Raw genomic sequence first — 15919 nt, 5'->3', positions numbered from 1 at the left:
AAAAAAATGTTGTCCATTTTAAAATAACATCAAATGTATCAGAAATACAGTGTAGACATTGTTCATGTTGTAAATGACATTTGTAGCTGGAAACGGCAGATTTTTTAAATGGAATATCTACATAGGCGTACAAAGCAACAGTGAAGAGGCGACTCCGGGAGGCTGGCCTTCTAGGCAGAGTTCCTCTGTCCAGTGTGTGTGTTCTTTTTCCCATCTTAATCTATTCTTTTTATTGACCAGTCTGAGATATGGCTTTTTCTTTGCAACTCTGCCGAGAAGGCCAGCATCCCGGAGTTGCCTCTTCACCTTTGACATTGAGACTGATGTTTTGCCGGTACTATTTCATGAAGCTGCCAGTTGAGGACTTGTGAGTCGTCTGTTTCTCAAACTAACATAATTGCAAAAGGGTTTAAAAAAGCACAAAGCAGATAAGGCTTAATAATTCATAAAGGTCAGGTTAACTGACTGATATTATGGCATATAATAAATTATATAAGATTTCCTAAGCCTGTGTTTACCACCGACCTTGCTAACATAATTGCAAAAGAGTTTTCTAATGATCAATTAGCCCTTTAAATTTATAAACTTGGATTAGCTAACACAACGTGCCATTGGAACACAGGAGTGATAATTGCTGATAATGGGCCTTTGTACACCTATGTAGAGATTCCATAAAAAATCAGCCGTTCCAGCTACAAATGTAATTTACAACATTAACAATGTCTACACTGTATTTTTGATCAATTTGATGTTATTTTAATGGACAAAAAATTAGCTTTTCTTTTAAAAACAAGGACATTTATAACTGACCCCAAACTTTTGAACGGTAGTGTATATACATATACTGAAAAATATATATAAATGCAACATGTAAAGTGTTGATCCCATGTTTCATGAGCTGAAATAAAATATCCCAGAAATGTTCCATACGCGCAAAATGTATTTCTCTCAAATTTTGTTTACATCCCTGTTAGGGAGCATTTCTCATTTGCCAAGATAATCCATCCACCCTACAGGTGTGGCATATCAAAAAACTGATTAAACAGCATGATCATTACACAGGTGCACATTGTGCTGGGGACAATAAAAGGCCACTCTAAAACGTGCACTTTTGTCACACAACACAATGCCTCAAATTTTGAGGGTGCATGCAATTGGCATGCTGACTGCAGGAATCTCCACCAGAGCTGTTTCCAGGGAATTTAATGTTWATTTCTCTACCATAAGCGGCAATGTCATTTTAGAGAATTTGGCAGTAYGTCCAACCCGCCTCACAACCGCAGACCACATGCAACCACGCCTGCCCAGGACCTTCAAATCCGGCATCTTCACCTGTGGGATGGTCTGAGACCAGCCATCTGGACAGCTGATGAAACTAGGGGCTTGCAAACCTGGATTTCTGTACAACATTTCAGAAACCATCTCAGGGAAGCTCATCTGTGTGCTCGTCGTCCTCACCAGGGACTTGACCTGACTGCAGTTCGGCGTTGTAACCAACTTCAGTGGGCAAATGTTCACCTTCGATGGCCACTGGCACGCTGGAGGAGTGTACTCTTCACAKATTAATCCCGGTTTCAACTGTACCGGGCAGATAGTGTTTATGGGAGAGCAGTTTGCTGATGTCAACATTGTGCCCCATGGTGGGGTTATGGTATTGGTAGGCATAATTGCATTTTATTGATGGTAATTTCAATAAGCAGCTCGGCGACGCAAACAATGCATTCTTTATCAGAAGTTTGGACCGACCACCGATATACCAAACAGGTCGGTAACAGACCTGGGGMATTGGGATATTTTTTAGACTAGAGGAAAGAGTGCCTCTTACTGGCCCTCCAAAACCACTTCCAGCAGCATCTGGTCTCCCATCCAGGGACTGACCAGGACCAACCCTGCTTAGCTTCAGAAGCAAGCCAGCAGTGGTATGCAGGGTGGTATGCTGCTGGTCAATGAAGCTCATGACAAAAGTATGATGCCATAGTTTCAGTGGTGGAAAAAGTACTCAGTTGTCATACTTGAGTAAAAGGAAAGACATCTTAATAGAAAAGGACTCAAGTAAAAGTCACCCAGTAAAATACTACTTGAGTAAAAGTCTAGTAGCATCTGGTTTTAAATGTACTTAAGTACAGTGGTGGAAAAAGCACTCAGTTGTAATACTTGAGTAAAAGTAAATGCTATACTTCAAATTCCTTATATTAAGCAAACCAGAGGCCGCAATTTTTTTAAATATACGTGTATATATTTTTTACGGACAGACGCGAACACTCCAATATTCATAAATAATTTGCAAAYGCAGTATTTGTGTTTAGTGAGTCCGCCAGATCAGAGGTAGTAGGGATGACAATGTGTTAAATCAAATTGTCACATGYAAATAGTCTGGGTAGCCATTTGATTATCTGTCCAGGAGTCTTATGGCTTGGGTGTAGAAGCTGTTAAGAAGCCTTTTGGACCTAGACTTGGCGCCCTGGTACCGCTTGCTGTGCGGTAGCAGAGACAACAGTCTATGACTAGGGTGGCTGGAGTCGTAACAATTTTTAGGGCCTTCCTCTGACACCGCCTGGTATAGAGGTCTTGGACGGCAGGAAGCTTGGCCCCAGTGATGTACTGKGCCGTACGCTCTACCCTCTGTAGTACCTTGTGGTCGGAGGCCAAGCAGTTGCCATACCATACAGTGATGCCACCAGTCAGGATGTTCTCAATGGTGCAGCTGTAGAACGTTTTGAGGATCTGAGGACCCATGCCAAATCTTTTCAGTATCCTGAGGGGGAATAGGCTTTGTTGTGCCCTCTTCACGACTGTCTTGGTGTGTTTGGATGGAGAGGTTGTTATCCTGGCACCACACGGCCAGGTCTCTGACCTCCTCCCTAAAGGCTGTCTCATCGTTGTCGGTGATCAGGCCTACCACTGTTGTGTCATCAGCAAGCTTAATGATGGTGTTGGAGTTGTCGTATCTTATCCATCATTAAAGGTGAAGACTTATTTTATCAAATCAATTCTCCCTAATTATTATTACGTGATTCAACTAATCATGTACATTTTATTAACTAGGAAGTCGGGGCACCACAGAAAATCTTCAGATTACAAAGTTATATTTTTCAGAATAAAACTATCTGATCAATAATTCTTCTATTAATGTCAGTCTCATTCCAAACGTTGTCAATTGTTGGTTATCTGCACGAACCCAGCTTTTACTATAAATCATCCATACACCAATTGGCTTAATCATTTATTTACTAACTAACTAAATATTCACAGAAATGCACAAACAAATAAACAGTAGATATTGGTTACTAACAAGGATARGGGAAATTCCCTCGTGGGCTAAGCCGATATGACGGCTTGGTGGACAAAGGGAAGTGGGTGTGGACAGAGAGAGCAGGAAAGGAAAAAGGGATCACTACACACAGTTGATAATTATATTAATTGAAATGCWAATCCTTTGCACATGAACGCTCACTCATTCGGGAATAATTGCAATCAATATATATTTACGCCCATGTGTCGTTGTGATTTTCTCTGTTGGAATCCGGTTCGTCTGCTGGAGAGTTCATCCGTCTCGCTCTCTTTCTGTTTCCCTGAARATCAAAGTAGTTGGTTAGAATGGATACTTCAGAGTACCATTCAGAAATGTTGTCATAGATAGATGTTTCGGCGATTGTCGTTATTCTCGTCCCAGGTTTCCACCATATCTAGCTGCAGACTAGTAATTAGTATCTAAGATTTGCTCGTATTCTGTCGGGATCGATAGTCTCAGAGTTGAACCATTTCCAGCCGTGTAGCCAATGCTCCATGTGGAATGGTTAGGAATTCAATAACTATTCACAATCACAGCTCATGCTGTGGGTTTGCTTAGTCTTGGTACTCAAACCTGTGCCACCCCAGCTTACACCGAGGTATGCGTGCTGAAGAGGATMTCCTCAGGTGGGGGTTTTATTCGTAACAATAGGAAAGGGCGGTTCCATGACGTCAGATCATGTCTGTGCTCACGGGGGCGGTCCAATGACTTAGTTAACTTTAAAGGGAATTACAATTCTCTCACATTAAAGGTTTAACATCACATTACATAATTTCACAAATAGTTTCATCTTTACTCATTCATTTTATACAAGAATTAGATGCAAACACCATAATTGAGAAATGTACACATTCAGAGATATACAGTGGGGCAAAAAAGTATTTAGTCAGCCACCAATTGTGCAAGTTCTCCCACTTAAAAATATGAGAGAGGCCTGTAATTTTCATCATAGGTACACTTCAACTATGACAGACAAAATGAGGAAAAMAAATCCTGAAAATCACATTGTAGGATTTTTWATGAATTTATTTGCAAATTATGGTGGAAAATAAGTATTTGGTCAATAACAAAAGTGTCTCAATACTTTGTTATATACCCTTTGTTGGCAATGACAGAGGTCAAACGTTTTCTGTAAGTCTTCACAAGGTTTTCACACACTGTTGCTGGTATTTTGGCCCATTCCTCCATGCAGATCTCCTCTAGAGCAGTGATGTTTTGGGGCTGTTGCTGGGCAACACGGACTGAGCATGTACCCCTGAGGGGCCCCCCTCATAAGTATTAACACCCCGAGTCAATACTTTGTAGAATCACTTTTGGCAGCGATTACAGCTGTGAGTCTTTCTGGGTAAGTCTAAACGCTTTCCACACCCGGATTGTGCAACATTTGCCCTTTTATTATTTTCAAAAGTCTTCAAGCTCTGTCAAATTGATTGTTGATCATTGCTAGACAACCATTTTCAGGTCTTGCCATGGGTTTTCAAGTACATTTAAGTAAAAAATGTTAACTCGGCCACTCAGGAACATTCAGTCTTGTTCGTAAGCATCTCCAGTGTAGATTTGGCCTTAACTTTAGGTTAAGGGGAATTAATTTCCCAATGTCTTCTGGAATGCAGACTGTACCGGGTTTTGCTCTAGGATTTTACCTGTGYTCCATTCGGTTTATTTTCTTATCCTGAAACACTCCCCAGTCCTTAACTATTGAAAGCATACCCATAACATGATGCAGCCACCAATATCCTTGAAAATATGAAGAGTGATACTCAGTAATGTGTTGTATTGGATTTGTCCCAAACATAACACCTTTTGAATTCAGGAATKTTTTTGCAGTATTACTTTTAGTGCGTTGTTGAAAACAGGATGCATGTTTTGAAATATTTTTATTCTGTACAGGCTTCCATCTTTTCACTCTGTCAATTASGTTAGTATTGTGGAGTACCTACAATGTTGTTGATCAGTCCTCAGTTTTCTACTATCACAGCCATTAAACTCTAACTGTTTTAAGTCACCATTGGCTTAATGGTGAAATCCCTGAGAGAWTTCCTTCCTCTCTGGCAACTGAGTTAGGAAGGACGCATGTATCTTTGTAGTGACTGGGTGTATTGATACGCCATCCAAAGTGTAATTAATAACTTCACCATRCTCAAAGCGATATTCAATGTCTGCTTTTTTTCACCATCTACCAATAGGCRCCCTTCTTTGTGAGGCATTGGAAAACCTCCCTGGTCTTTTTGGTTGAATATTTGTTTGAAATTCACTGCTCAATTGAGGGACTTTACAGATAATTGTATGCGTGGGGTACAGAGATGAGGTAGTCATTCAAAAATCATGTTAAACACTATTATTGCACATCGAGTCCATGCAACTTATTGTGACTTTTAAGCACATTTTCACTCCTGAACTTATTTAGGCTTGCCATAACAAAGGGGTTGAATAGTTATTGATTCAAGACATTTCAGCTTTTAATTTTTAATCAATTTGTACAAATTTCAAAAAAACAATTCCCTTTTGACGTTATGGGGCAATGTGTGTACGCAAGTGACAAACAATCTGAATTTTAATCCATTTGAAATTCAGGCAGTAACACAACAAAATGTGGAAAAGTCAAGGGGTGTGAATACTTTCTGAAGGCACTGTAAGTACACTATATATACACACAAAAGTATGTAGACACCCCTTCAAATTAGTGGATTCGGCTATTTCAGCCACACTCGTTACTGACAGGTGTATAAAATCGAGTACACCTCCATGCAATCTCCATAGACAAACAYTGGCAGTAGAATGGCCTTACTGAAGAGCTCAGTGACTTTCAATGTGGCACCGTCATAAGATGCCACCTTTCCAACAAGTCAGTTCGTCAAATTTCTGCCCTGCTACAGCTGCCCCAGTCAACTGTAAGTGCTGTTATTGTGAAGTGGAAATGTCTTGGAGCAACAACACCTCAGCCGCGAAGTGGTAGGCCACATGAGCTCACAGAAGGTGACTGGCAAGTGCTGAAGCGCCTAGCGCGTAGAATTTGTCTGTCCTCAGTGGAACGCCTTCACAGAAGAGTGGAGGCTGTTATAGCAGCAAAGGGATACCAACTCCATATTAATGCCTATGATTTTGGAATGAGATGTTCGATGAGCAGGTGTCTACTTTTTGGTCATGTGGTGTACTTTACACCACTGCATAGTTTTCAAAATACCGGTAGTTTCTTTGAGAAGATATATAAATTATCTGTGCATTTGAACAACAGCATAAATACACTTATTTCACTTCCACCATGTCAAAAATCAAATGACCACTGCTGCCACTGTTTTGAACAGATTAGATKATACTATTCAGAACAAGCAGCCAGCTCAAGAACGAGTGCACCAGGGAGAACGGTCGTCACTAGTTACCAATGCTAAGTCATAAAGCCCGCCTATTTCAACAGTAAAAAATAAAATCTTTCAGTCATTTAGCAGACGCTCTCATCCAGAGTGATTTACAGTGCATACATTTTCACACTAGTCCCCCATGAGTTTCGAACCCACAATGCTGGCATTTAAAACACCATGCTCTACCAACTGAGCCACATGGGACAACCTCTACAGTTTCTTTTCTGAAAATGTGATTTTAAACCTAACCTTAATCATACTGCTAACCTTAAATGCAATTGTTTGTTTAAATTAGGGAGAACCGAAATAAGCATGCAGATGCAATAAAGGAAAACATGATCTAACTGGGGATAGCTAGCTAATATCATGTCACAAAGCAAGATGCACTAGCCAGATAACCTTCATTCTGAAATTTCTTCATATTTCAGAGTTAGTCAGATAGTTTAGAAAGACTTGAAATTGGAGCTAAAAAAAGGCGTTGTCCTTCCAGATCCGCTATGAGAAGGTTCTAGCTAGTGTCTCCCTCTGTCCTTCGACTCTTGTTGGATGTAGTTGTCTGGTTTATCAGGTCCCAGGCTCCTCTACTGGTTTGATTATTTATTTAAAAAGTGCTTTTGCGCCATCTGTACCTGATAGAGCAGATCTAGTCTCACGTGCAGAAGTAAGCCGTCTGGCGTGAGAGACTCAGTGGGGAGGGAGTCTAGAACAGACCTAGAAGTTCTGACTGAATGCACATTTGAGAGCCCCAGAACGGTCCATTTACTTTGTGCTGTTATAATTTATGCTGCAGTTCCCCCTCATAGCAAATAGCTGGCAAAACAATCCAAGGAAACACCTATGCACTCATGGAAGTGGAGCAGCTGCTGAGGAGCAGACTAGTAAGTAACTCAACAGCTTGTTTTGATTTTTTTTTTWATTAACATGGAAATGTACATATTTACCGCAATTTTAAGAGTATTTAAAATATAATCCATGGATTAAATAATATAATATACAGTGGGGAGAACAAGTATTTGATACACTGCCGATTTTGCAGGTTTTCCTACTTACAAAGCATGTAGAGGTCTGTAATTTTTATCATAGGTACACTTCAACTGTGAGAGACGGAATCTAAAACAAAAATCCAGAAAATCACATTGTATGATTTTTTAAGTAATTCATTTGCATTTTATTGCATGACATAAGTATTTGATCACCTACAACCAGTAAGAATTCCGGCTCTCACAGACCTGTTAGTTTTTCTTTAAGAAGCCCTCCTGTTCTCCACTCATTACCTGTATTAACTGCACCTGTTTGAACTCGTTACCTGTATAAAAGACACCTGTCCACACACTCAATCAAACAGACTCCAACCTCTCCACAATGGCCAAGACCAGAGAGCTGTGTAAGACATCAAGGATAAAATTGTAGACCTGCACAAGGCTGGGATGGGCTACAGGACAATAGGCAAGCAGCTTGGTGAGAAGGCAACAACTGTTGGCGCAATTATTAGAAAATAGAAGAAAATAGAAGAAGTTCAAGATGTTCAAGATGATGGTCAATCACCCTCGGTCTGGGCTCCATGCAAGATCTCACCTCGTGGGGCATCAATGATCATGAGGAAGGTGAGATCAGCCCAGAACTACACGGCAGGACCTGGTCAATGACCTGAAGAGAGCTGGGACCACAGTCTCAAAGAAAACCATTAGTAACACACTACGCCGTCATGGATTAAATCCTGCAGCGCAACACAGGTCCCCCTGCTCAAGCAGGCGCATGTCCAGGCCCGTCTGAAGTTTGCCAATGACCATCTGGATGATCCAGAGGAGGAATGGGAGAAGGTCATGTGGTCTGATGATTCAAAAATAGAGCTTTTTGGTCTAAACTCCACTCGCCGTGTTTGGAGGAAGAAAAAGGATGAGTACAACCCAAACACCATCCCAACCGTGAAGCATGGAGGTGGAAACATCATTCTTTGGGGATGCTTTTCTGCAAAGGGGACAGGACGATAGCACCGTATTGAGGGGAGGATGGATGGGGCCATGTATTGCGAGATCTTAGCCAACAACCTCCTTCCCTCAGTAAGAGCATTGATGATGGGTCATGCGTGGGTCTTCCAGCATGACAACGACCCGAAACACACAGCCAGGGCAACTAAGGAGTATCTCAAGATCCTGGAGTGGCCTAGCCAGTCTCCAGACCTGAACCCAATAGAAATCTTTGGAGGGAGCTGAAAGTCCGTATTGCCCAGCGACAGCCCCGAAACCTGAAGGATCTGGAGAAGGTCTGTATGGAGGAGTGGGCCAAAATCCCTGCTGCAGTGTGTGCAAACCTGGTCAAGAACTACAGGAAACGTATCATCTCTGTAATTGCAAACAAAGATTCAGGACCAAATATTAAGTTCTGCTTTTCTGATGTATCAAATACTTATGTCTTGCAATAAAATGCTAATTAATTACTTAAAAATCATACAATTGATTTTCGGGATTTTGTTTTAGATTCCGTCTCTCACAGTTGAAGTGTCCCTATGAAAAAATTACAGACCTCTACATGCTTTGTAAGTAGGAAAACCTGCAAAATCGCAGTGTATCAAATACTTGTTCTCCCCACTGTATATAAAATAAACATTCCTTTTTCAGGACATGTCTTCCAAAGATCCAAATAACTTCAGATCTTCATTGTAAAGGGTTAAACACTGTTTCCCATGCTTGTTCAATGAACCATAAACAATTGATGAACATTCACCTGTGGAACGGTAGTTAAGACACTAACAGCTTACAGATGGTAGGCAATTAAGGTCACAGTTATGAAAACTTAGGACACTTAAGAGGCCTTTCTACTGACTCTGAATAACACCAAAAGAAAGATGTCCCATGGTCCCTGCTCATCTGCATGAACGTGCCTTAGGCATGCTGCAAGGAGGCTTGAGGACTGCAGATGTGGCCAGGGCAATAAATTGCAATGTCTTGACTGTTGAGACGCATAAGACAGTGCTACAGGGAGACAGGACGGACTGCTGATTGTCCTCGCAGTGGCAGACCACGTGTAACAACACCTGTACAGTATCAGTACATGCGAACATCACATCTGCGGGACAGGTACAGGATGGCAACAACAACTGCCTGAGTTACACCAGGAACGCACAATCCCTCCATCAGTGATCAGACTGTCCGCAATAGGCTGAGAGAGGCTGGACTGAGGACTTGTAGGCCTGTTTTAAGGCAGGTCCTCACCAGACATCACTGACAACAACGTTGCCTATGGGCACAAACCCACCGTCGCTTGACCAGACAGGACTGGAAAAAGTGCTCTTTTCTGACGAGTCGCAGTTTTGTTTTCACCAGGATGATGATCAGATTCGCGTTTATCTCGAAGGAATGAGCGTTACACCAAAGCCTGTACTCTGGAGCGAGATCGATTTGGAGGTTGAGGGTCCGTCATGGTCTGGGCGGTGTGTCACAGCATCATCGGACTGAGCTTGTTGTCATTGCAGGCAATCTCAACACTGTGCGTTACAGGGAAGACATCCTCCTCCCTCATGTGGTACCCTTCCTGCAGGCTCATCCTGACATGACCCTCCAGCATGACAATGCCACCAGCCATACTGCTTGTTCTGTGCGTGATTTCCTACAAGACAGGAATGTCAGTGTTCTGCCATGGCCAGCGAAGAGCCCAGATCCAATCCCATTGAGCACGTCTGAGACCTGTTGAATCGGAGGGTGAGGCTAGGTCCATTCCCCCAGAAATGTCTGGGAACTTGCAGGTGCCTTGGTGGAAGAGTGGGTAACATCTCACAGCAAGAACTGGCAAATCTGGTGCAGTCCATGAGGAGGAGATGCACTGCAGTACTTAATGCAGCTGGTGGCCACACCAGATACTGACTGTTACTTTTGATTTTGACCCCCCCTTTGTTCAGGGACACATTATTCCATTTATGTTAGTCACATGTCTGTGGAACTTGTTCAGTTTATGTCTCAGTTGTTGAATCTTGTTATGTTCATACAAATATTTACACATGTTAAGTTTGCTGAAAATTAACAATGAGAGGACGTTTATTTTTTTGATGAGTTTAGTTACTCCTCTTTATGTTAATGATCAACTCTTTTTGGCTTCGCGCCACTATTGTTTTCCCACCCTAAATTCTTCTTTAAGGCGGGCTTTTTCCCACCTCTACAAATCATTTAACACTCTACAAATCACTGAACTGATTACATTATAACTGTGACAGTTTGGTTTAAAAAGTAATAGGGGCCTCTACCAGGCTGCAGTCATAAGTACATTCATTATATAGATTATATCAGCACCCACCAAGCTATAGTCATAAGTACATTCATTATATTGATTATGACATTTCTTTTCCAGGCATGCATCTGGATTACAATGTGTGTCTATTTATTTTGTATTTAGGCTTTTCTTATGCTATGCAGGTGTGGTTACAGGTTCCTTTAAAGCTTTTAATGATTCTGTTTCATTACATTATTATTTCACAAAATGCTACTGAAAAATCACCATATTATACATCATTATCCCCAACAAACCCACTACCCCTTCACACTACTTTGGCCCTAACAGATCCTACACCAGACGCTCAGCCTGGGAGGCTGGAACCCCTTCTCTTAAAACCCCCTGTATTTCTTCTGCACTAAAATCTCTGACACCCAACAACTTCTCTGCTGAGCTAGGGTTAGATGGTGGTGCAATTTCTTTTTTCTCCTTTCTATTGACTTGCTTGTGAACAAAATATGCAATTCACTCTCCGACCTGTGAAGGGCAGCAATACGCAATAAAGCGTCTAGTACGTCTGCCAGGAAACCACACGAAGAAGAAGAGTTAGCCTTGTTTACAGATACAACAGGAAAGTGTCTTTGCTGTTTACCTCAAGGGGATGGCTAGCTAGCCAGCTTCCACAGAAAATAGGCTAAACGTTTCCACTTTACTTTCCCTCAAAATGTCTAAAATGCAGCTGTTACAGGATTATCTAAACGAGCGATTAACAGTGGTGGCTGTTGAGATATTTGGGGCAGTGGAAAATACCATAGCAGAGTACCAGGAAGAAATCTCCCGTTCGAAGGAGGAGATCGATCGTCTACGGAAGCTGCTGGATTTGGTTTTCCAACCCGACATAATGTTACATAGAGCAGGTTAGTAGTGRATGATGGCCGCTGCTAGATCAATCAGTGTGATTGAACCAGTCAGGCCTGGCAATCAACCGATTAACCAACGTTTGCTGATTCTACTAAACAAAAATATAAACGCAAGTGTTGGTCCCATGTTTCATGAGCTGAAATAAAATATCCCAGAAATGTTCCATACACACAAAAAGCTTTTCTCTCAAGTTTTGGGAATAAATGTATGTACTTCCCTGTTAGTGAGCGTCCTTTACCAAGATAATCCATCCACCTGACAGGTGCGACATATCAAGAAACTGATATGCACCCTGTGTTGGTGACAAAAGGCCACTCTAAAATGTGCAATTTTGTCACACAACACAATGCCACAGATGTCTCAAGTTGAGGGAGCGTGCAATTGTCATGCTGACTGCAGGAATGTCCACCAGAGTTGTTGCCAGATTGAATGGTCATTTTTCTACCATATTCCACCTCCAATGTCATTTTAGAGAATTTGTCAGTACGTCCAACTGGCATCACAACCGCAGACCACGTGTATGGTGTCATGTGGATGAGCGGTTTGCTGATGTCAACGTTGTGAACAGAGTGCCCCATGGTGGGGTTATGGTATGGACAGGCGTAATCTACGAACAACAAACATAGCATTTTATTGATGGCAATTTGAATGCACAGAGATACCTTGATGAAATCCTGAGGCCCATTGTCGTGCCATTCATCCGCCGGCATCACCTCATGTTTCAGCATGATAATACACGGCCCCATGTCACAAGGATCTGTACACAACTCCTGGAAGATGAAAATGTCCCAGTTCTTCCATGGCCTGAATACTCACCAGACATGTCACCCATTGAGCATTTTGGAATAGTCTGGATTGACGTGTACGACAGCATTTTACAGTTTACGCCAATATCCAGCAACTTAACACAGCCATTGAAAAGGAGTGGGACAACATTCCATAGTTCCAACATTCCACAATAAATAGCTTAATCAACTCTATGCGAAGGAATTGTGTTGCGCTGCATGAGGCAAATGGTGGTCATACCAGATACTGACTGGTTTTCTGATCCACGCCCCTACTTTTTTAAAAGGTATCTGACCRACAGATGCATATCTGCATTCCCAGTCGTGAGAAATACGTAAATTAGGGGCTAATTTATTTATTTCAATTGACAAATTTCCTTATATGAACTGTAACTCAGTAAAATCTTTTAAATTGTTGGATGTTGCATTTATATTTTTGTTCAGTATATATGAAAATTAATATTCATTTGAACTTGGCTCAGAGCTATTGAATACTAATAATTGATCCTGTCGTCTCAGATCCCCAGCAGCTCACATTTCCTGTACCTGGAGAAGTTCCCACTGAGCAGCAGCACTGTGAGCAGGAGTGGAGCCCCAGTCTGGTCCAGGAGGACCCAGAGCCCACTCCGATTAAAGAGGAACAGGAGGAGTTTGGGACCAGTCAGGAGGAAGAGCAGCTTCAGGGGCTGGAGTCTGATACCAAAGAGTTCATATTCATTTCTACCTGTGTGAAAAGGGACTGTGATCAGAACCCATCCCAGTCCTCACATCTTTACCAAATCCATACTGTGGAGAACAGAGTGAAGGACTCTCTACCCACCAAAACAATTGAACAAGACATCAAAACAGAACATGGAGAGGGCTACGGAGAATCCGAACCAAACAATGAATTACAGCCCCTCTCTCCAGTAAATTCAGACTGTTCTGCAGCTCAGATTGGGAACGATGAAAGTGACAATGGTGTGGATGGTGGAGGACTAATGTCAGGGTTACAGCCACTCAAATCAAAGAGAACATGGACGAAGAAAGGACAAAGCTCTAAGACCAGGGAAGCCAGTGAGTTGAAAGTTCCATTGAGGGCGGCTCACTCAGGGGAGAGACCACACAGGTGTCCTGTCTGCAGGAAATGCTTTCTGAAAAGTAGCATTTTAAAAACCCATCAGAGAATTCACTCTGGCATGAAACCATATTGCTGTAATGTATGTGGCAAAAGTTTCAGAGAAAAGGGAACCTTGACAGAACATACGAGAAGTCACACTGGGGAGAAACCATATCAGTGCAAAGATTGTGGCAAATGCTTCATCCGGATTAGAAACCTGACAGACCATATGAGGATACATACTGGAGAGAAACCGTATCAGTGCAGTGATTGTGGCAAGTGCTTCAGTCAGAAGAAAACCCTGACCATACATATGAGGACAGTACACTGGAGAGAAACCGTATCCGTGCAAAGAATGTGGCAAATGCTTCAGCCAGATGAAAAGCCTGAAAGGCCATATTAGGATTCACACAGGTGAGATGCACCATCAGATGAGAGACCATATAAGTGCCCCATGTGTGTAGAATGCTTCAGATCAGCAAGTCATCTAAAATGGCACCAGCGAAGACATCACACAGGAGAGAAACCACGTTGCTGACTTTGTGGTAAATGCTTCACTTGTAAGAACTGAGGATGAGAATGAACCCAGAGGGATAAACATGACAGTGCTGCTTGGGGCAAAATTGTACTCTCACTTGTAGGAGGACCTTTCCATTGTAAAACGCTGATGTTTCATAACCCTTCTGAGCATGGCACAAATGTATATACGGTAATATGTTTTGTAGAACTTAGTTATTTTTGTTTCCACAGTAAGATTTTTTAATTTGTTCCAACATTAATCCTCTCCCCACTTGGACTATCCCCTATAAAGTCACAGCAATCTAGTACATTGGTGTTATCTAAATACATTAAAGGATGTTTACATTTTGAGGGTGTGACGATCAGGGTTGGGTTTAATTCCATTTCAATTCCAGTCAATTCAGGAAGTTAATTGAAATTCCAATTCTCCTCAACACTTTTCAATTATGAAGATGTGGAATTGGAATTTGGTTTACTTTCTGAATTGACTGGATTTTAAATGGAATTCACCTCTACCCTGGTGATGATCATCCTAGGTCATCATCACTTAATCTAAAGCCTTGCTTATTATATAAATGACCAGACATGACAAACGGTTTATGATAAGAAGCCCGATATGTCGATAGTTGATCACCTGGGAAAAGAAATGTGTTAGAGTTTGAGGGAATTCTATTCATCTGGACCGGGCGCCCTGGTAGTCGTGTTTTGCACCATGTGAAAGTTGATTGCATTTGTTTTGGAACCGTGCTGCCTGGCATGAGCCAGGTGCCCCATTCAAAGCCCACGGTGAAGTCGGCTAAAAACAAAAGTGACAATTTAGCATGTGGCATAATGAGTAGGATTCTGTGTTTTCACATGCAGAAGTGATTGCTTTTGATTTAAAAAAAACTTTATCTGCCTTCCCAATGAAAACTAGTTTGAAAATTCAAACATATTTTATGGGAAAGAGATTTATGTTCTGGCCGATTCACCATGCTTCCTTGTTGGCGACATGACCAAGCAGTGCAGTTACTATTTCATTTGAGAAGGGTGCTTTTTCCTCACCGCTTTTGGCCTTTCATGTCATGGGCCATAAACTGCTGCCTCAGCATAATCGAATCCGCCCATTGGCACGTCGGAAATTGGTTTGTCGCTAAAACCTTCTGTTGTGCGTCTCCGATAATATTATTCTTTCTGTTWATGCATTTAACGATCAGAAAGTTCAACTAAAATGTGATCATGTGTAACATTTAAAACGTGAAGGCTAATTTAAAGAAATGTGAATGATTACCTTGTTTATCCCCGTGATTGTTGAGGGTGGTCTGTCCATTTCCTGATCAGAGTTTGACAGGTAAACAGTGGGAGTGTTCGAGTGCATGGTTAATTCATGGTACGGGGTATGTTGTAGCACCTTTATAAGTCCCTCCCGGGAATATTACATATGTATTGTAATAGTTGCCTTTGTTAATTGATCACCATTTTGTGAATGTATTCTCATTGGCCGTTGCATTATGGGTAGCGGTATTTAAACCTTGCCATTTCGTTGTTTGAGACAGGACAGAGCCAGGGAAAGGTTGGCATGCTGCTGGGTTAATTGACATTATTGTAGCCTGGATTTTTCTTTGAACAAGCTCTTATGTGGAACAGTTTATGATCCTGTTGCAACCAACGGTCTATTTTGTTTTGTAAATATTGTAAAACTTTSCCCACTATTTTCTCACTGCAAATAAAAAGCCTCACCCTGAGCAGAAAATCAGCTTTA

At 41.7% G+C, this 15919-nt stretch overlaps 1 pseudogene; it reads left to right on the top strand.

The window, feature by feature from the left end:
* The first annotated feature begins 11446 nt into the window (after positions 1 to 11446).
* Positions 11447 to 15919, top strand: LOC111970386 (zinc finger and SCAN domain-containing protein 2-like; annotated as a pseudogene).

The sequence above is a fragment of the Salvelinus sp. IW2-2015 genome, linkage group LG11, assembly GCF_002910315.2.
Source record: "Salvelinus sp. IW2-2015 linkage group LG11, ASM291031v2, whole genome shotgun sequence".
NCBI classification, from domain to species: Eukaryota; Metazoa; Chordata; class Actinopteri; order Salmoniformes; family Salmonidae; genus Salvelinus; species Salvelinus sp. IW2-2015.
The sequence above is the reverse complement of the archived record's forward strand: the minus strand, read 5'-3'. Positions and strand labels throughout refer to the sequence as shown.